Source organism: Bos javanicus, chromosome 13 (genome assembly GCF_032452875.1).
Source record: "Bos javanicus breed banteng chromosome 13, ARS-OSU_banteng_1.0, whole genome shotgun sequence".
Taxonomy (NCBI): domain Eukaryota; kingdom Metazoa; phylum Chordata; class Mammalia; order Artiodactyla; family Bovidae; genus Bos; species Bos javanicus.
Genome location: NC_083880.1, coordinates 71,035,701 through 71,057,710, shown reverse-complemented (window position 1 = coordinate 71,057,710; position 22,010 = coordinate 71,035,701). Strand labels below are relative to the sequence as shown.

Here is a 22,010-nt window from a genome sequence, read left to right as displayed (position 1 = left end):
CTTCTCTAGAGAAGCGTCTGTTTAGGTCTTCTGCCCATTTTTCAGCTGGGCTGTTTGTGTTTTTGTCATTAAGTTGTATAAGCTGTTTGTATATTTTGGAAATTAAGCCCCTGCTGGTTACACTGTTTGCAAATATTTTCTCCCATTATGTAGGACAGGAGCCTGGGGCACTGCAGTGCATGGGGTTGCAAAGAATAAAACCATAAGTAAATAAAAAATGCTTAGTGATTGAGCATGCATGTAGTTAGTCTTTTGTTTTATTAATGGTTTTATTTGCTTTGCAAAAAGTTGTAAGTTTGATTAGGTGCCATTTGTTTTTGTTTTTATTTCTTTTGCCTTGGGAGATGAACCTAAGGAAACATTGGTATGATTTATGTCAGAGAATTTTTGCCTTCAGTCTCGTCTAGGAATTTTATGGTGTCATAGCTTATGTTTAAGTCTTTAAGCCGATTTGAATTTTTCATTGTGTATGGTGTGAGGGCGTGTTCTAACTTCATTGACTTGCATGCAGCTGTCCAACTTTCCCAGCACTATTTGATGAAGAGACTGTCTTTTTTCCATATAGTCTTGCCTCCCTTGCTGACGATTAACTGCCCGTAGGCGTGTGGGTTTCTTTCTGGGTTCTCTATTCTGTTTCATTGGTCTGTACGTCTGTTTTTGTGCCACTACCATGCCGTTTTGTTTGTGTTAACTTTGTGGTGTGTCTGAAGTCTGGGAATGTTATGCTTCCTGCTTTGTTCTTTTTCCTCAGGATTGCTGTGCCAGTCCTGGGTCTTCCCAAGAATTTTTGACCCAAAGATTTTAGCACTCCCTGATAATCTTCACCTGAATCAGCTATTACTGATATTTGCAAAAGGATGTTTTTAAATCTAGCATTCCCTCTACATGTATTGTTTTGCATTCTTCTTTATAGAACAGCTTTCTCTCCTCATCCCCATCCCCATTTTTACTTTCCCTCTTGACACATGGGTCTTTTTTTTCTTTAACTCAATGTATTAAAATCCATCACTGTTATTATTCTTTTCAGTGCTCAAACTGTCTCATATATGGCTTGTGAGAGTCCCTTCTAATTGGCTGCTAGGTCCTTTTGACATGGTCTCAGTCTTCCTTGCTCCTGGTGTGACAGAACATTCCAGACTACCCTTGTAATATCTGTGCCCCAGACCTGGAGTCAACCACTTATTCAAGGATTTCTGGTGTTATTGAGTGGAGATTGAATATTTTGGCACTAAAAGATGCATCTTATGTGTGCTCAATGAGCTATTATTGCCTCTACGCTCTTCAAGAAGGTAGAGCTGGGGAATATAATTTATCTGTTTTAAATAATATTATTGTTGTTCAGTCACTAAGTCATGTCTGACTTTTTGTGACCCTATGGACTGTAGCTCGCCAACCCCTCTGTCCTCCATTATTTCCTAGAGTTTGCTCAAATGCACAGCCACTGAGCATCACCAGCTATGATGCTGATGCTGTCTAACTGTCTCAGCCTCTGCCACCCGCTTCTCCTTTTGCCTTCAGTCTTTCCCAGAGTGTTTTCCAATGAGTCAGTTCTTCGTATCAGATGGCCAAAGTTTTGGTGCTTAAGCTTCAGCAACATTCCTTCCAATGAATATTGAGGTCTGATTTCCTTTTCCATTGACTGGTTTGATCTCCTTTCATTCCAAGGGACTCTCAAGAGTCTTCTCCAGCACCACAATTCAAAAGCATCAATTCTTTGGCTCTCCGCTTTCATTATGGTCCCTCTCATATCCCTATATGAATGCTGTGAAAGCCATAGCTTTGACTATACAGACCTTTGTCAGCAATCATGTTCAGTTCAGTTGCTCAGTCGTGTCCAACTCTTTGCGACCCCATGAACTGCAGCATGCCAGGCCTCCCTGTCCATCACCAACTCCCAGAGTCCACCCAAACCCATGTCCATCGAGTCAGTGATGCCATCCAACCATCTCATCCTCTGTTGTCCCCTTCTCCTCCTGCCCTTAATCCTTCCCAGCATCAGGGTCTTTTCAAATGAGTCAGCTCTTCACATCAGGTGGCCAAAGTATTGGAGTTTCAGCTTCAACATCAGACCTTCCAATGAACACCAAGGACTGATCTCCTTTAGGATGGACTGGTTGGATCTCCTTGCAGTCCAAGTGACTCTCAAGAGTCTTCTCCAACACCACAGTTCAAAAGCATCAATTCTTCTGCGCTCAGCTTTCTTTATAGTCCAACTCTCACATTCGTACATGACTATTGGAAAAACCATAGCCTTGACTAGACAGAAGGACCTTTGTTAGCAAAGTAATGTCTCTGCTTTTTAAATTGCTATCTAGGTTGGTCATAACTTTTCTTCCAAGGAGCAAGCGTCTTTTAATTTCATGGCTGCAATCACCATCTGCAGTGATTTTGGAGCCCAGAAAAATAAAGTCTGACACTGTTTCCACTGTTTCCCCATCTATTTCCCATGAAGTGATGGGACTGGATGCCATGATCTTCGTCTTCTGAATGTTGAGCTTTAAGCCAACTTTTTCACTCTCCTCTTTCACTTTCATCAAGTGGCTCTTTAGTTCCTCTTCACTTTCTGCCATAAGGGTGGTGTCATCTGCATATCTGAAGTTATTGCTATTTCTCCCGGCAATCTTGATTCCAGCTTGTGCTTCCTCCAGCCCAGCGTTTCTCATGATGTACTCTGCATATAAGTTAAATAAACAGGGTGACAATATACAGCCTTGACGTACTCCTTTTCCTATTTAGAACCAGTCTGTTGTTCCATGTCCAGCTCTAACTGTTACTTCCTGATCTGTATACAGGTTTCTCAAGAGGCAGATCAGGTGGTCTGGTATTCCCATCTCTTTCAGAATTTTCCACAGTTTCTTGTGATCCACACAGTCAAAGGCTTTGGCATAGTCAATAAAGCAGAAATAGATGTTTTTCTGGAACTCTCTTGCTTTTTCCATGATCCAGCAGATGTTGGCAATTTGATCTCTGGTTCCTCTGCCTTTTCTAAAACCAGCTTGACCATCTGGAAGTTCACGGTTCACGTATTGCTGAAGCCTGGTTTGGAGAATTTTGAGCATTACTTTACTAGCGTGTGAGATGAGTGCAATTGTATGGTAGTTTGAGCATTCTTTGGCATTGCCTTTCTTTGGCATTGAAATGAAAACTGACCTTTTCCAGTCCTGTGGCCACTGCTGAGTTTTCCAAATTTGCTGACATATTGAGTGCAGCACTTTCACAGCATCATCTTTTAGAATTTGAAATAGCTCAACTGGAATTCTATCACCTCCACTAGCTTTGTTCATAGTGATGCTTTCTAAGGCCCACCTGACTTCACATTCCAGGATGTCCAGCTCTAGGTAAGTGGGAGTGATCACACCTTCATGATTATCTGTGTCTTGAAGATCTTTTTTGTACAGTTCTTCTGTGTATTCTTGCCATCTCTTCTGAATATCTTCTGTTTCTGTTAGGTCCATACCATTTCTGTCCTTTATCAAGCCCATCTTTGCATGAAATGTTCCCTTGGTATCTCTGATTTTCTTGAAAAGATCTCTAGTCTTTCCCATTCTATTGTCTTCCTCTGTTTCTTTGCATTGATTGATGAGGAAGGCTTTCTTATCTCTCCTTGCTGTTCTTTGGAACTCTGCATTCAAATGGGTATATCTTTCCTTTTTTCCTTTGCTTTTTGCTTCTCTTCTTTTCACAGCTATTTGTAAGGCCTCCTCAGACAGCCATTTTGCTTTTTTGCATTTCTTTTTCTTGGGAATGGTCTTGCTCCCTGTCTCCAGTACAGTGTCATGAACCTCCGTCCATAGTTCATCAGGCACTCTGTCTATCAGATCTAGTCCCTTAAATCTATTTTTCACTTCCACTGTATAATCATAAGGGATTTGATTTAGGTCATACCTGAATGGTCTAGTGGTTTTCCCCACTTTCTTCAATTTCAGCTTGAATTTGGCAATAAGGAATTCATGATCTGAGCCATAGTCCATTCCTGGTCTTGTTTTTGCTGTCTGTATAGAGTTTCTCCACCTTTGGCATGGAGAAGCTCTATACAGTCAGCAAAAATCATGAACTCACACTAATTCAAATCCAGCACCTCAGAATTCTTCTCAGTCCATACATATCTACCTCCACCCACAGTGAGAACCCCAGTTCCCAAGCTTCACATTTTTTTTTTTTTGCTTCATAATATAATACATACAGAGTAGTTTCAGAGTTATAATACCAGTTGTCCTAACAAACAGGAAAGCTACTAAATTAGGTTAAAGATTTTCTTTTTAGATTTTCTCTCTTTGAGCAGTCAAGAAGCCATGTCCAAAGGTTCATTCTTTTCTCTGGATGGTTATATTATCAATTTAATACCCAATTATGTTCATTTATTTCAGTTTTAATTTTGTCTTCTCCTCATCCTCTTTGCTTTAATATCATTGTTTTTAATATCAAAAGTTTCTTTGTTTGAAACTCAGAACTCTATAGAAAGGTATACTCAGAGAAGTATTGCCAGCATCTCTCTTTCACACTGTTCCTATCCATACCAGAAATGGAATCACTTGTAAAATATTTATTTCAAATATATCTTTCTTAAATATAGTTCATTTTGCAAAAAAGTGAAAATGATTTTTCTCTTATTTTTATATAAAAGATAACATATTAAGTATACTCTGCATCTTATGTTTTTGTTCATTTAATATGCCATGGAAGTCAGTCTGTGTTGGTCTGTACAGATTTGTATCATTCTTTTATAGCTGTGTGAGGCTTCATTGTGTGAAAATAGCATGAGAATTCAAGCAGGGTCCTCTGGTTGTTCCCATTATTTCCTATGATAAATAGTACTGTAGCCGCTACTGTGCATATTGTGGTGTTGTGGAGCTATATTTTCATGAGAAATTCCTTAAAGTGGGATTGCTGGGGTCAGTAAGTAAATGCATATGCATTTTTGTTAGATGATGACAGATACCTCTCCATAAAAGTCCTATCATTTTACATGTTCATCAGCCATGTCAGTTCAGTTCAGTCGCTCAGTTGTGTCCTATTCTTTGCTACCCCCATGGACCGCAGCATGCCAGGCTTCCCTGTCCATCACCAACTCCCAGAGCATGCTCAAACTCATGTCCATCGAATTGGTGATGCCATCCAACCATTGCCATCAGCAATGTAGATTCATTTAATCTTAACATCAAACATGAAAAAGCAAGCAGAATCATTTTTCTTATTTTACAGTAAGGAATTTAGACTCCCATATAATTTATTGCAGTATAAAAATCTAGTTGACTATAATTAGTAATATATAGGATATAATACATTAATATAATTGATATGTGCTTAATCACATATGGTACATATATTATTTCATTTGAGACATGTACTTTCATTGTAGAGAAGACAGACATATTTCAGGAATGAGTGCCTATATTTTCTGTGCATTTCCAACAAGATTAATTATCTGGTTTCTCAAGTGACAGGAAGCTAGAAGAAGGCTGCATACTGCTAGGGATAGGTGTTTGGACTGTAGCAAGATGCAGTACATAAAATCTGGAAAAGAGGAAAGTAAGAAGAAAAGTGTAAAAAGCAGTAACAGCAAGGCAGTAAGTAATGCAGTCCAGACCCATTTAGTGGGAGGGTAGAAAGCCATACACATCTGAGTAATTCCTGAACCATCATTTACTTAGAGCTCAGTACATGTTTGATGTTTACAGAGATGACCTGGAGCTATCATACAGTAAGGAGGAGTGTGGTTACAGTTTTCAAATGCCCACTATGAGCTATGTGTTGTTCTGATATTCTTCATTCATGTAGTCAGTTCCCAAATACCGTGATGTAGATAATACTGATACTGTGTGAATGAGAAATCTGAGGCTTAGAGAGGTTAAGGAACCTGTCTAAGGCTGCTAGGTAGCAAGTGGAAGAGGCAATAAATAGATCCCAAAATCTTATTTCTGCTTCTTCCCCCAACCCCATCTAAGATGCAGTCCTATCCCTGGCCAATATCTCCCTGAACACTCTGTTTTTTTCTTTTCTGTAGTACTTATCATCATCTGAAATACTGTGTGTGTGTGTGTGTGTGTGTGTGTGTGTGTGTGTGTGTGTATTGTCTGCCTGACACATAGTAGATGCTCATTAACTGTTTGTTGGATGAATGAATATTTAATATCAAAGCCCATGCCTCTTTCATGATATCACTGAACTCTGTTTATATACACTAGTAAGGTAAAGAAGTGCATATGGATTTTATTTATATTCAAACCCAGCTTATACTGGTGTGATAGCGCTAACTGTTAGCCTCTCTTCTGGCCTCTGAATCCAGTAATATCACATTCATTGCTTGAAATCAACCAGGGTGATGTTTATACTATGGAAATTGGCAAACATATTGAGGTTTTATTTTGTTTTGTTTTCCTGGAGAGCTGGCTGTGAAACATTTACTAATACACCACTGTATAGTTCCATTAAAAAGGTATGTTTGACATCTTAAGATAGAAAAATTCATCCAGAAAAAAAAGATCTTGCCTCCAGCAAGACTGGAAATTACAAGGTAGATTGAAATTGTCTAAATCTATCTTTTCTCTATAAGACTTCCAGACTCCTCTGAATCATTTTCAAATTATTTCAATTTTTAAGTTAGTTCGGAGCCTCTATAGTGAACAAAACCCAACTAACCAATAAGTACGGCACCTGGAATGGACAGGCAAACAATAATCAGTAAAGAATACCTAGACAAGAAAGGGAACTTCTGTTGACTCCTCAGGACTCTGTGCTTTTAAATAAACTAATTGTTACTTCTCACAACTACTCTCAAAGTTCACCATTAGCCCCACTTTTCAAATGGGAAAATGGAGGGAAAGGAAGAAGAGGAAAGGGCAAGACAGGCGAGGACAGGAGAAAACTTGTCTTGATAACATTCTGTCCTTCTTTTATGTTGAAATGAAAATTTCCCTTAAATTACCATCTGAGTTTTAGGCGCAAGAAAACATCTGGTTTAATTACAGTGAATTTACATGAACCTACTGACAAGAAGCACAGTTAAAATTAGCAATTTTAGTGTGCTTTTTTTTTGTTTTGTTTTAAAGAGAATGAAATTATAAAGTAATTAACCTTTGTTGTAGAACTCTGTCAAAAGGATGGAAAGTTCCATGCTGTTAGCAAAAGAAATTCTGGAAAGGGAATATGTGGATTCACTAAAGAATTATAAAGAGAAAAAAGAAGGGTAAAGCAACTTAGAATTAGAAGATAAGACAAATCAGGAATCTTTCCTCAAAGAAGTCTTTTCATAGTGGGGTTGGTGGAGTCCTCGTTGACTCTAAAGAAAGTACAGTCACCCCTCCATATCCATGGATTCCATGTCCGTGGGTTTGGTATCCTTGGGTTTCATATTTGTGGGTTCCATATCTGAAGATTGACTTAGAAATCAATGGGCAGTTGGATAAGGCCTCCCATGGGGAGCCCCCAATATGGAGGGTGTGTGTGTGTGTGTTAGTCGCTCAGTTGTGTCCAACTCTTTGCAACCCCATGGACTGTAGCCCATCAGGTCCTTTCTCCATGGAATTCTCCAGGCAAGAATACCACCACACCCTTCTCCAGGGGATCTTTCTGACCCAGGGATCGAACTGCATCTCCTGGATTGCAGGCGGATTGCTTACAGATTCTTTACCATCTGAGCCACTGGCAAAACCCCAGTATGGAGGGTGGTGTCAGATAAAGAATTTGAGCTTCAGTGGATTTTGTTATTTTGTTATCCTGAATCCCATCCCTGCAGACACTGAGGGTCAACTATTAGTTGGCTTCATTGAAGAAGACTTTGTTTGAAAAAGACTTCTTAACTTAGGGAGGAGCAGTGGGATGTGGTGAAAAAGAGCCTTGGCCTAGGGCTGAGATGACCTGATTTTGCCCCTAACTTGACTCTGTTGTGACTTGTCTTTCAGCCTTTCTAAGCCCACATGTCTACCAGGTGATGGAAGAAAGTGGTGATTCAGAAACCAACATGAAATCAGAAAGATCTGGGCTATATCTAGGCTCCATTCACACTTTGCAATTAAATTAGTTGCATTGTGTACACTTTAGTCCCCCCATCAGTAAAATGGGGAGTGGTCATCCTATTGATTTCTATATGGGATCCTACATGAAAGTCTATACATAAAGCATTTAATTTACTGTCTTCCATGAGCCATGTTAAGGGATGTATGGCCAATGCCAGACCTGACAGGCTGCTTGTTGTTTTCACTGCGTCACTTGGTCTGTGGGATCTTTGTTCCCCCAGCAGGGATTGCAGTCTCCTAGAGTGGGTTGCCACACCTTTCTCCAGGGGATCTTTCCCCGACAATGAAAGCACAGAGTCCTAAACCATTGGACCACCTGGGAATTCCCTCTGCAGGATGCTTTTTTTTTTAACTTTTTATCTTGTATTGAGGTATAGCCAATTAATAAACAATGTTTGTGGTAGTTTCAGGTGAACAGCAAAGGGACTCAGCCCCACATATATATGTATCCATAGAAAGGGAAGGGAAAGGGAAGTCACTCAGGCGTGTCCAGCTCTTTGCAACCCCATGAACTGTAGCCTACCAGGCTCCTCCATCCATGGGGTTTTCCAGGCAAGAGTACTGGAGTGGGTTGCCATTGCCTTCTCCAGAAGGTCTTCCTGACCCAGGGATTGAACCCGGGCCTCCCGCATTGTAGGCAGACGCTTTACCATCTGAGCCACCAGGGAAGTCTATGTATCCATAGCAGATTGCTCTTTAATCAAGGGTGTGTGACTCAGGAAAAACACACACACAGGTATCTGTGTGAGATTTCTATTAGTCATGGGTAAGGGACTATCTTATAATTGCTTACAATACTTCTGTAATCCCAGTTTCAAACGTCTCATTCTGACCCTAGAAATGAATGGGTGTGGCAGTGTTCCAGCAGAATTTTATTTACAAAACAGGCAGCTGGTTTCATTTGGCAGTGGCCTTAGTTTGCTGACCCTTAATCCACACTCATTCCTCTAATTATTTCCTCCAATCATTTGGCTTTAAAATCTATCCATAAGCTGATGATTTCTGCAGGTGATGTCTCCAGGTCAGACCTTTCCCTTGCCCTCATCTACCCAACTGCCTGTTGACCCTTTCTACCTGGATTGCTCCTTGGCCCCTGGAATTAGACATTGCCAGAGCTGACCTCCTGATCATCCCTCAGTCACCATCAAACTCAGTTCTTCTCATACTCTTCTCCACCTCAGTTAATGGCAACTCCATTTTATTAACGGCTCAAGTCAGATACCTTGATTCCTCACTTTTATCACATCAAAAGCCCTAGATTGCAGATTCCAGATAACACCCTTCACCCTGTATTCTCTGTGATTGGCACCCTCCCACCCTCAACCCCCGCTTTGTGCAAAGCAGCAACCCTGCTCACTCCTTAATCCCATCCATGAGCACATTCTCTTGACTCATCTTTTAATATATAGCAAGACCTTGATCATATTTTTTACAACCTCTACTGCCAGCTCTTGGGTCCAAACCACTGAGATTTCCAACCTGGATTTAATACTAAAGTGGTCTCCGAAATGGTCTGTCAGCTTTAGCCCTGGTCCCTGCACTCAGCAACCAGAAGAGCTTGAGGCGGATCACAGCATCACCCCTCTGGGCATCACCTTCCAGTGGCTTCTCGTGTCAGTGAGATTAAAAGCCCAAGTCCTTACGGTGGCTCATCAGGTCCCATGTAACCATACTACCACTTCTGATTGCCTCTCTGACCCCATCTTCTTCTATCTCGGCCTTACTGCATCAATCCAGCTACTGTTGTTCTGGAACACGCCAGATGTGTCCTGCCTCAGGATATTTTCCATTTGCCATTTCTTCTAACCAGAATAATCTTTCCACAAAAATACAGGGCTGATTTCTTCACCTCCTTCACATCTTTGCTTAGATGTCACCTTTGAGGAAGATCTTCCTCTACTTTTCTATTAAAAACTGGACTCTTCTAACACCACACTCCTTGTCCTTCTTTCCAGAATTGTGCATCTCCTTAGAGTTTATTGTTTGACATGCTTCCTGTTTCACTCTGCTTTTAATTATATCTCTTCTCCCACTAGCTTGTATACCAAGGAGACAATGATGGGTTTCTTCTATTTTCATTTACTGGTACTTTTAAGCACTTAGAATGGTGCCAGGTAAATAATAGGCATGCAATAAATGTAATATTGAATGGATTAATCTTCAGAATCTCCTCAGAGACAAAATGGGTTTTTAAATAACTTACATAGCAATCAGAAGATTTTAGAAAGCTGTTAAACATACTTAGTAAGCTACAAGAAGATATGGCTTCTCTGATTAGCAATATGACACTACTCAGAGACCATAGATAGATATATGGATACTAAGGGAAATACTAACAATTCTGATTCTGCAGAAGAACCAAATTGATGATCTCCAGACTGCACTAGAGCAGTTCTCAGAGAATGTGATGGGACCGGGGGGAGGAGCAAATACACAAAGGAACAACTTTGCGCCAGAAGCTTTGCTCGGCACGTAACATGCATTCAAATATTGAATCTTCACAATAGCTGTGGAGGAGGTATTGGGTTGGTCAAGAAGTTCATTCAGGTTTTTGTAAAATGGTGTGGGAAAACCCGAATGAACTTTTTGGCTAACCCCATACTATTTCAGTTCTCATTTTAAAGTAAGGAAACTGAGTCACAGGTTAATCAACTTGTCCCAGTTTGTACAACAAATAAGTAGTGAGAATTAGACATAAACCTAGGCAGTCTGGCTCAGCCCATGATGTTAGTACTGTTACAGGTGTGCATGATGAAAAAGAGAGTTCTGATTCAAAGTGGCCATTTGATCATTCTTCCTCAACTAACTCCCCAAAAAGATAGGAAGAAAAATGCCTTTTATTTTGCCCTGAGAGTTATAAGAGGTTGCTGTCCCCATGCTTGAGGAATTTATGCAGAGCAGTGTTGCAGGATGGGGAACTACATGGAGAAAAGATGACAGAGTTGTGACTTCATTGAAAGAACCCCACCCCCGGTCCCTTGGGTCACAAGAAGGGACTTCTAAGCCCAACTGCATAAATACCTTCCAACTCTGCCCAGAGCTAAACGCACAGGTGGGTTTTGGAGCTGGTTGACAGGAATAGGCGGTCAGGGGATCAGGAGGTCTTAATGTTGAGGCATCTTTATACGCCAGTCCACAGAGCAGGGGATGAGAGCCCTCAGTCCAAGCCTGTGTATCATAAAGCAGGAAAGCAGAGGGACTTGAGGAAAGGGCATCTTTTAGAAGAGACATTTCAGTTAAAGGTAGGGGCAATGCTCTAAGTAACATCAGGCTGCCCCCCAGCCACCCAAAGTCAAAACAAGTCCTTTTTTTTTTTTTTAAAGAAGCTTTGTGCTGCCTGGTTATTTCTTTTCACTAATTTCCCCCCATTAATCCAGACATCCAAGCAAGCAGACCCCTTATCTGGCCAAGTACTAATGGGCATATCTAAATTTTACCTTGCCCTCTGGATTGGGAATATTAAAAACAAGAGCTCATATAATCTACTAGCAGGACATATCTCAACGCACCAAATTAGATCAGCCTGCTCGGTTGCATAAACAAAGGTTACTGGACAGGTGAAAATATGTTTTCATTCTTATTAGAGAGATCCAGTCTGATAATGCAAAGCAAATGTCCCCTAAGAAAAAGAGCAAGAAACAAGATTTAAAAACATAATAAAAGCCATATTCTTAACAGGATGTATTGATATAAATTAACACTGGATTAGAACATGTTCGTGGAATGGAAATTACTGATATAAAGAAAAGAGGTTAGTACTCCCAGACTGATCTTTTTAAAAGAATTTAGCACTATTTGTTATATGTATTATTTTTATTTAATAATAAACTCCATAGCACTTAAGGATATATGTTTAAGGTAGAAGAACTATAATGAAAACAAAGTCATGATTATTAAAAAGTTAAGAGACTGATTACTTTTTGAGGGTATGAATTTGTTGATAAATTAATAAGATGTGTATTTGTTTTATATGTTTGTGTAGTGTTTCTATCACAGTAAAAAAAAAAAAAAGATAAAATGAAGATAATTAAATATCCTTTTATACAAATAAATTTTGACATTTATGGGCTATGGAAACATTCCTGAGTTGAGTTGAGTCACTCAGTCATGTCCGACTCTTTGCAACCCCATTAATCCCAGCACGCCAGGCCTCCCTGTCCATCACCAACTCCCAGAGTTCACTCAGACTCATGTCCATCGAGTCAGTGATGCCATCCAGCCATCTCATCCTCTGTCGTCCCCTTCTCCTCCTGCCCCCAATCCCTCCCAGCATCAGAGTCTTTTCCAACAAGTCAACTCTTCACATGAGGTGACCAAAGTACTGGAGTTTCAGCTTTAGCATCATTCCTTCCAAAGAAATCCCAGGGCTGATCTCCTTCAGAATGGACTGGTTGCATCTCCTTGCAGTCCAAGGAACTCTCAAGAGTCTTCTCCAACACCACAGTTCAAAAGCATCAGTTCTTCGGTGCTCAGCTTTCTTTACAGTCCAACTCTGACATCCGTACATGACCACTGGAAAAACCATAGCCCTAACTAGACGGACCTTTGTTGGCAAAGTAACATCTCTGCTTTTGAATATGCTATCTAGGTTGGTCATAACTTTCCTTCCAAGGAATAAGCGTCTTTTAATTTCATGGCTGCAGTCACCTTCTGCAGTGGTTTTGCAGCCCAAAACAGTGAAGTCTGACACTGTTTCCACTGTTTCCCCATCTATTTCCCATGAAGTGATGGAACCAGATGCCATGATCTTCGTTTTCTGAATGTTGAGCTTTAAGCCAACTTTTTCACTCTCCTCTTTCACTTTCATCAAGAGGCTTTTGAGTTCCTCTTCACTTTCTGCCATAAGGGTGGTGTCATCTGCATATCTGAAGTTATTGATATTTCTCCCAGCAGTCTTGATTCCAGTTTGTGTTTCTTCCAGCCCAGCGTTTCTCATGATGTACTCTGCATATAAGTTAAATAAACAGGGTGACAATATACAGCCTTGACGTACTCCTTTTCCTATTTGGAACCAGTCTGTTGTTCCATGTCCAGTTCTAACTTGCTTCCTGACCTGCATATAGGTTTCTCAAGAGGCAGGTCAGGTGGTCTGGTATTCCCATCTCTTTCAGAATTTTCCACAGCTTCTTGTGATCCACACAGTCAAAGGCTTTGGCATAGTCAATAAAGCAGAAATAGATGTTTTTCTGGAACTCTCTTGCTTTTTCCATGATCCAGCGGATGTTGGCAATTTGATCTCTGGTTCCTCTGCCTTTTCGAAAACCAGCTTGAACATCTGGAAGTTCACGGTTCACGTATTGCTGAAGCTGGCTTGGAGAATTTTGAGCATTGCTTAACTAGCATGTGAGATGAGTGCAATTGTGCGGTAGTTTGAGCATTCTTTGGCATTGCGTTTCTTTGGGATTGGAATGAAAACTGACCTTTTCCAGTCCTGTGGCCACTGCTGAGTTTTCCAAATTTGCTGGCATACTGAGTGCAGCACTTTCACAGCATCATCGTTCAGGATTTGAAATAGCTCAAAACTGGAATTCCATCACCTCCACTAGCTTTGTTCGTAGTGATGCTTTCTAAGGCCCACTTGACTTCACATTCCAGAATGTCTGGCTCTAGGTGAGTGATCACAGCATTGTGGTTATCTGGGTCATGAAGATCTTTTTTGTACAATTCTTCTGTGTATTCCTGCCACCTCTTCTTAATATCTACTGCTTCTGTTAGGTCCATACCATTTCTGTCCTTTATCAAGCCCATCTTTGCATGAAATGTTCCCTTGGTATCTCTATTTATCTTGAAGAGATCTCTAGTCTTTCCCATTCTGTTGTTTTCCTCTATTTTTTTTGCATTGATCGCTGAGGAAGGCTTTCTTATCTCTTCTTTCTAGTCTTTGAAACTCTGCATTCAGATGTTTATATCTTTCCTTTTCTCCTTTGCTTTTCACTTCTCTTCTTTTCACAGCTATTTGTAAGGCCTCCCCAGACAGCCATTTTGCTTTTTTGCCTTTCTTTTCCATGGAGATGGTCTTGATCCCTGTCTCTTGTACAATGTCACGAACCTCCGTCCATAGTTCATCAGGCACTCTATCAGATCTAGGCCCTTAAATCTATTTCTCACTTCCACTGTATAATCATAAGGGATTTGATTTAGGTCATACCTGAATGGTCTAGTGGTTTTCCCTACTTTCTTCAATTTAAGTCTGAATTTGGCAATAAGGAGTTCATGATCCGAGCCACAGTCAGCTCCTGGTCTTGTTTTTTTTGACTGTATAGAGCTTCTACATCTTTGGCTGCGAAGAACATAATCAATCTGATTTCGGTGTTGACCATCTGGTGATGTCCACGTGTAGAGTCTTCCCTTGTGTTGTTGGAAGAGGGTGTTTGTTATGACCAGTGCATTTTCTTGGCAAAACTCTATTAGTCTTTGCCCTGCTTCATTCCGTATTCCAAGGCCAAATTTGCCTGTTACTCCAGGTGTTTCTTGACTTCCTACTTTTGCATTCCCGTCCCCTATAATGAAAAGGACATCTTTTTTGGGTGTTAGTTCCAAAAGGTCTTGTAGGTCTTCGTAGAACCGTTCAACTTCAGCTTCAGCATTACTGGTTGGGGTATAGACTTGGATTACTGTGATATTGAATGGTTTGCCTTGGAAATGAACAGAGATCATTCTGTCGTTTTTGAGATCGCATCCAAGTACTGCATTTCAGACTCTTGTTGACCATGATGGCTTCTCCATTTCTTCTGAGGGATTCCTGCCCACAGTAGTAGATATAGTGGTCATCTGAGTTAAATTCACCCATTCCAGTCCATTTTAGTTCACTGATTCCTAGAATGTCGATGTTCACTCTTGCCATCTCCTGTTTGACCACTTTCAATTTGCCTTGATTTACATTCCTAGCAAAATATAAATGTAAAAACTTGACTAAGGGGGCAAATGTATATAATTCTACAATAAACAGAGAAATATAATCAGTATTTTAAACTTTTCCAACAAAAACACACCAGTTCTAGATTGTCCTGTTACTGAGTCCAAGCTCACTCTGCTTGCCACACAGCAGGCCAATGAATCCTAGAGACAAGGTGTTGAGGCAAGGAACGCGATTTTTGGGGGAATGCCGGCTGACTGAGAAGACCGCAGACTAACATCTCAAAATGACCATCTTGTCAGGGTCTAGGTGCCAGGTTCTTTTATAGAGTCAAAGAGAGAGAAGCAATGAGGAACTAAAATCAAAGGCAGAATAGAGAGGGAAAGACAGTGAGGAACTAAAGTAAAAAGGATCTTCAGTCTAGCAAAACACCTCTAGGAAGGACCAGCCTTTGAGTGTTAATCTCTTTTTGTTGTAGCTATTCACAGGTGGGCAGGGTCAGATTATCTTTCTGTGATCGAACAAAGGCTCTTTAACTGTCAGGAAGAGGGGCAGGATCCTCTGAGGCAGGCCATTATGTATGATTGTAATAACAAAGGAAAGTAAGCCAAAGAGTTTCTAGTGTGGAGTTAGAAATGGCTTCTCCCTGCAACAGTCTTACAAGTGCCATCAGACAAATAAAGAAGGCACTGGTAACCACAGTCTTGCATCTAGACTTTCAGAGAGCAGAAGAAGGAACACTCCTGTCCTCCTGTTAGGATGCCAGTTTATCCGTAATAAAGACAGACAAGCTTATTTATGAGAAAAAGGACAATTAGATGCAAATACCCCAAACAAAATATTAGCAAACAATCCAGCACTGTATACAACTAGAGAAAATATGATTTATTTTGGGAAGTTAATATTGGTTCAACATTAGTAAATCCATTAATGCATTCACTACATTAATGAAGTAAGAGAGGATTGTTACTTCAATAGATAACAGGAAAAAAGCTTCAGTTAAACTCAGCATGATTTAAGAAGAAAATATCCTTGTATTCAGGAGTAAAAAGACCTTCTTACTCTGATAAAGGGCAACTATAAGCCCCGTATTAATACAGACACCATGCCCAAGGATGAAATAATAAAATCATTTCCTTTAAAGTTGGAAAGCACACAGATGCTTATCAGTATCTCCATAAAATATTGTATTGGTAGCTTTGGTTGAAGACAAAGAGTTAAAAGACTGGATAAGAAGAAAACTGCCATTAACTGTAGATGCTATGGTTGTTTATATAGATAATCCAGTAAACTTACACATAGTTTATTAGAATTAAAAAGAGAATATAGCATATTTGATGAAGTCAACATTACAAAATAAATTGCATTTCTATTCACTGAACAAGTACATATTTTTAAGATATGATTTATACCAATAAAAATACATGATATTTAGAAATAAGCCATATAAAAAGACTTCAAGATATATAGTATTAATATATATAAATATAAAAAGTGCTGAAGAAGACCTAAGTAAGAGAAATCCTATGTGTATGGATAGGAAAACCCAATTTTTAAAGACATATCAATACATCAATGATTTCCCAATAATTCAGGCAACTTCAATATAAAAATAAGACTTTTTTGGGGGGAGGGGTGGAATTTACAAGCTAGTCTTAAAATGTATATGCAGGAAGAAAAGCCAAAAATAGTAAGATAGTCCTGAACACAGTATGCAGTGTCGCAGGCCTCGCTGTCCCAGTATATGGGCAGTAAGCACCAACAGCTCTGTTACTGTCTTTTTTCCAGCTTTGCTGAGGTATAATTGATAGATAAAATTGTATATGTTTGACATGTACAGCATGATGATTCGATACTGTATACATTGTGAAATTACCACCATCAAGTTACTAAGTCTGTTTTTCTTTCTCCCGTGTGAAAAAAAAAAAAGAAAAGCTGATAAATTTGACTACATCAGAATTAAGAAGTGATTTTTAGCCAAAGGTAATATACGTGGGTAGGGAAGACAAAAACTAAGAGAGTATTTTTATAACATACACAGCCAATGAAAGGATCAATAAGAAGGATATATAAGGAAACTCTAAAAATCAATAAGAAGAATACAGTAATGTGTAGCAAACACTAAAAGATGGTCAGCCTCTTTAGAAAATAGACAAAAGCAAGTAAAATCTTAATCAACTGTCATTTCACACTTACCGTGTGGTGTAGAATATAAAAATCTGACAATACCTAGTGTTTGTAAGGATGTAAGGATACAGGAACTTTGAGAACATTATTGGAGGGAATATACACTGCTGCTGCCCCTTGGGAAGACCACTTGGCATCACTCAGGAAAGCTGGAGACAGGTATTTCCCTTAGTCTGTCCATCCCGTTGCTAGATATACCTTAGTGACATCATGTATATTTTCAACAAAATGTTTTCATAGGAGCAATGTTGTAAGGTACCTTTATCAGGAAATAGTTTTAATGTCTGTCTACAGTGATAAATAAGAAATTTAGAAAATAAATAAGATTCTATTCATAAAATTTACATGAATGAAATACAGCTACCTGCATCAGTGTGAATGAATCTCAGAACAGTATTGAGTGATGAAAGCAGATGATGTAATACAAACACTCAATTTTATGTATGTGAGAGAAACTGGGATAAGCTAAATGATATTTTATCTTGAGATAAATGTATATATTTATAACTCCAAAATAAAAATAAAGAATGAGTAACATACAATTTAGAATAATATGCATTTTTTATTGGAGTATAATTGTTCTACAATGTTGGGTTAGTTTCTGCTGTACAGCAAAATGAATCAGCCACATATATAAATGTAACCCCTTTTCCCTGGACTTCCTTCCCATTTAGGTCACCATGGAGCATTGAGTAGAGTTCCCTGTGCTACACAGTCGGTTCTCAGTAGTTATCTGTGTTATGCATAGTAGGGTATGTGTGTGAATCCCAGTCTCCCAGTCCATCCCACCTTGCCCTCCCCGCCTTGATAGCCATGCATCCATTCTCTACGTCTTTGTCTCTGTTTCTGCTTCACAAATACGTTCATCTGTACCATTTTTCTATATTCCATATTTATGCATTAATATATGATACTAGTTTTTCTGACTTGTCACTCTGTATGACACTCTCTAGGTCCATCCATGTCTCTGCAAATGGCACAATTTTATTCATTTTACCTGCTGGGTAATACTCCACTGTATGTACCAGTGCACTGGTTTTTGGTGGGGAAGAGAGGAGCCGAGTGTGAGGTACATAGGATGCCTCCATGATACAGTGATGTTTTATTTCTTATAGTGGATAGTAGGTGCATGTGTGGTCATGTCATAATTATTATTTAAAAATCCATTTGTTATATATAATGTTTCTATATGTTTCATAAGAAAAATTTCTTAATACAAAAATAATATGAGCAAAAGTAACAAAATCCTAGGAATATAGTTTATAAGAAATGAAAAAAACATAACTTTTAACTGAGAGACATAAAAAGAAACATTAATAAATGTGGATTAATACAACATTACTAATAGAAGGACTTGTTATTAAAGAGTATCCTTTGTCCCCCAGGGAAGTGAAGAGTGCAACTGAAATTAAAATTCTGATGGAACATTTTGAAGTTTTGTAAAATTATTCCAGTATTCCTTCAGAAGAATACACAAGTAGTGATAGTCCAGAAAACTTTGCAAAAGAATGATGGTATTTGGAAAGGACCTGTTCTACTGAATATTAAAATATGTTATATCAGCACAACAGAGAGATACTATCGGAATAGAAGCTATGACTCAATGAAATAGAAGAGAAAGCCAACAACATATGCTGGAATATAAAATAATTTAATGTGGTAATAAAATGGCATTTTAAATCACTGGGGAAAGTTTTGACTGGTCAATTTATTGTCCTAAGAATATTGTCAGGAACTCTAGTCAGATTTCCACTTTGTACAATGCATAAAGTTGATCCCAGATGGATTAAAATGTTAGATTTAAGAAGAAAAAGATGGGAATAAAGCATGAAACAGAAAGAAGAAAACACAGATGACTGTTCATCTGGGTTGAGAAGGAAAATTTGCTCTGAGCTGGTATGGAAGGAAAAGCCCAGATGGGGGTCCCAGCTTGATGTTCCCCCTCAGAATCTGCAGCCCATAGACCTTGCCTTTCCTTAGAGCGTAGCACAGGCACCTCTCCGTTCAGCATTCTCTTCACCTTTAAAACTTCTCCCAATTACTGACGAAGCTCCTCCTCCAGGACACCTTTGATAAATAATTCCTCTCTCTCTTCTCAAGAAAGCAGGAGTCATTCAAACACCTCAACCCCCTTCTCCAAAGCATCTGTGCATTTTCTTCCTCTTCTCTTGTCTCAGAGAGGGAAGGATGCTCTCTTCCCACCCACCCCTGCCCCAGCATTTTCAGGACCCTACTAACATCAGTTATTTCCTCTCTCTTTCCCATCCTTCTATTTCTTACATCAATTTCAGATTTTTCCTAGTTACCTTGAATCATGCCATAACTTCTCCCGTCTTTGGGAGGAGCAGTACTTTGGTTGCGTGTCTCATTTCTGTTCCATCTTGCATTCCCTTCACTTTCATAGCAAAAATAATTACTTGTCTCAACACAGTCCCTCAACTTCCACTCTCTTCTCTACCCGCTAAACGATGGCTTGACGCCGATGTTCTTAAGTTACTCTTGGTCAGCTCACAAATAACTTTGAAGACACTACGTCCAATGAGCAAATGTAAGGTTGCTTCTCACTCAGCAGCCACACCTGTCACAGTAACTTCTTGAGCCTCCCATGGCTGCTTCAGTGACAACCCACTTTCTTGGTTTATTGTTGCCTCTATGAATACAGCTTCCCTGTTTCTAAATTTCTTTGTTTTTCTCCTTGAGGTTGGAGTTGCTTTTTGTCTTAGTCTTATACTTGCTACTTTTGTTCTCTTCTGCTACAAGATCTATTCCCTGCCCCTGGTTTCAGTGTCTAAATATTGCTACTCACCCCCTGCCCTGCTGGTCCTCAGCATTGCTCCACATACTTGTCCAGTGAATTATGACAGAACTGAGCTTGCCAGCTTCCTTGCCAGCTAGGCGTCCTCTAAGGTTTCTTCTTATGACAACCCCCTGATCCATCCTGCTTGTGTAGAACAGAAGAGCTGTGGTCTTCCTTGATACATCTCTTCCCTCCATCACTACCAAATCATACATGCTTAGGCCCCCCCCTCCCCTAAATTTCGGACACGCTTGTATTCTCCTTTATACAACCATCACCATGGTCCAAGATACCATCTTTTCTCCCCAAGGTGATATTTTTCCTTCCACTTTTCCCCTACAAAGCCATCCACCACACTCTTAACATCCACTCTCCCCAAGCTTGTCCTAATAGCTTCTTCTTACCTATAGACCCTAACTTACTTTCCATGTATTATCCTGACTAAATAATATGCCAGACTAGATTTTCTCTACTGATTATAATTCTTCCAACACCTTGTGTGTTTACCTTAAAATCCTAATAATGACTTTGAAAAACTAATTATGAGTGCAATTATTTATTTAATGTAGTTTCCCTTTACAGAATACAAGCTTTATCAAGGATTTAAGTATGTCTTTCTTTGTTATTGGTGTATCTGTAATGTCTATCACCAAGTCCCTTGGTCATATTAGGTATTGAATAACTATTTGTAGAAAGGATAACTGGATAAGGAAAAGCAATAAGAGATCTGAATATTTAGAAGCTTCTACATACCTAAAAGATTTATAAGCAAATGAAGAACTGACCAAAATTATTGTAACCTATGTAAAAAAGCCTAAGTCCCTAAAAACAGATTATAAGTCATAAGACAATGATAAACAGAAATGAAGAGCCATGCAGGAAAGTGAGCACAGGGCGTAGAGAGCATGTTCATGAAAGAATCAATGCAAATAGCCAATTAACCAGAAAAACAAATCTGCATTCTCTGGTATTCTAAAAAAGATATGCATGCATACACTTAATCTTTTAAACAGTCATTGTTGGCATGGATTAGGAATCGACATATTCTTCTCTTTGGGGAACCCAGAATGGTGCAAACTTTCTGGAAGGCGATCTGGTAATATGTGTCAAAAGCGTTAAAGATAAAATAATCCATCTGTTTTGACCCAATAAATTAATTTCCAAGAATTTATCTAAGGGACATCAGCAGAGTTGCATGCAAATACTTATTTGTAAGAATACTTATTATAATGTTACTTATAAAGAATTCAAACCAACTTTAATGCCCAATAATGAAGGACTGGTGACTAAAACGGGGCATATCCTGTTCTAAGAAGCCATTAAAACGCATGGCCCCAAAGAGAATTTAAGGATTTTTTTTTAATATAAATTTATTTAATTGGAGGCTCATTACTTTACAATATTGTATTGGTTTTGCCGTACATTAACATGAATCCGCCATAGGATTTTTTTTTTTTTAACTGTAATTTGCTTAGCTATAAAAGAAGGTCGTAACACAATATGCAAGGTAGGAGTTTAATTTTTAAAAATAAAATATGTATATGCAGAGACATAAAATTACTAGAAAAAATATCTAGAGTTACAGGGATTAGAATGATTTTGTTCTTTTTTAAAAACCTTTTTTGTAGATTCTTAATATTCAACAAATTCTGTGTATCACGTCTGTAATGAGAAAAACTAAATATATTTTAATTTAACAATAGGGAACTGATTGCAACATATGGCCGTGGCTATATCTAGAGAGGCATAGCATGATGATTAAGAGTATATGCTTTGAAGCTCACAGACAGGTGTTCAGTTCCCTCTTTACAACTTAAGAGCTGTATGACCTTGAGCAAGTTATTTAATTCTCTCAGCCTCAGTTCCCTTATCAGCACAAAGGAGATGATATACACTGGGCAGAGCTGTTCTGTGGCTTAAATGAAATAAGGTATGTAAAAGTCTGATCAAAGAGTAAGTGCTTAGTAAAAAAGAATACTTGCTTTTATAATGCCAAAATATAAATAGATTCCATAATGATTTACATGAATTCATGATGCTCTAGGGAGTTATAACAGCAGGTTTGGGGAATCATTATTTTATGGTTCAGCATCTTCCAGGCTGTCATAATGGTGGAATTCAGCAGGAGGATGCTGGCAGGAAGACTTTTCTGGGT

General features: G+C 39.0%; 1 protein-coding gene across 5 annotated transcripts in view; it reads left to right on the top strand.

The window, feature by feature from the left end:
- PTPRT (protein tyrosine phosphatase receptor type T) overlaps positions 1-22,010 on the top strand; it is a 594,083-nt gene that overhangs the window by 176,492 nt on the left and 395,581 nt on the right. The window lies entirely within an intron of this gene.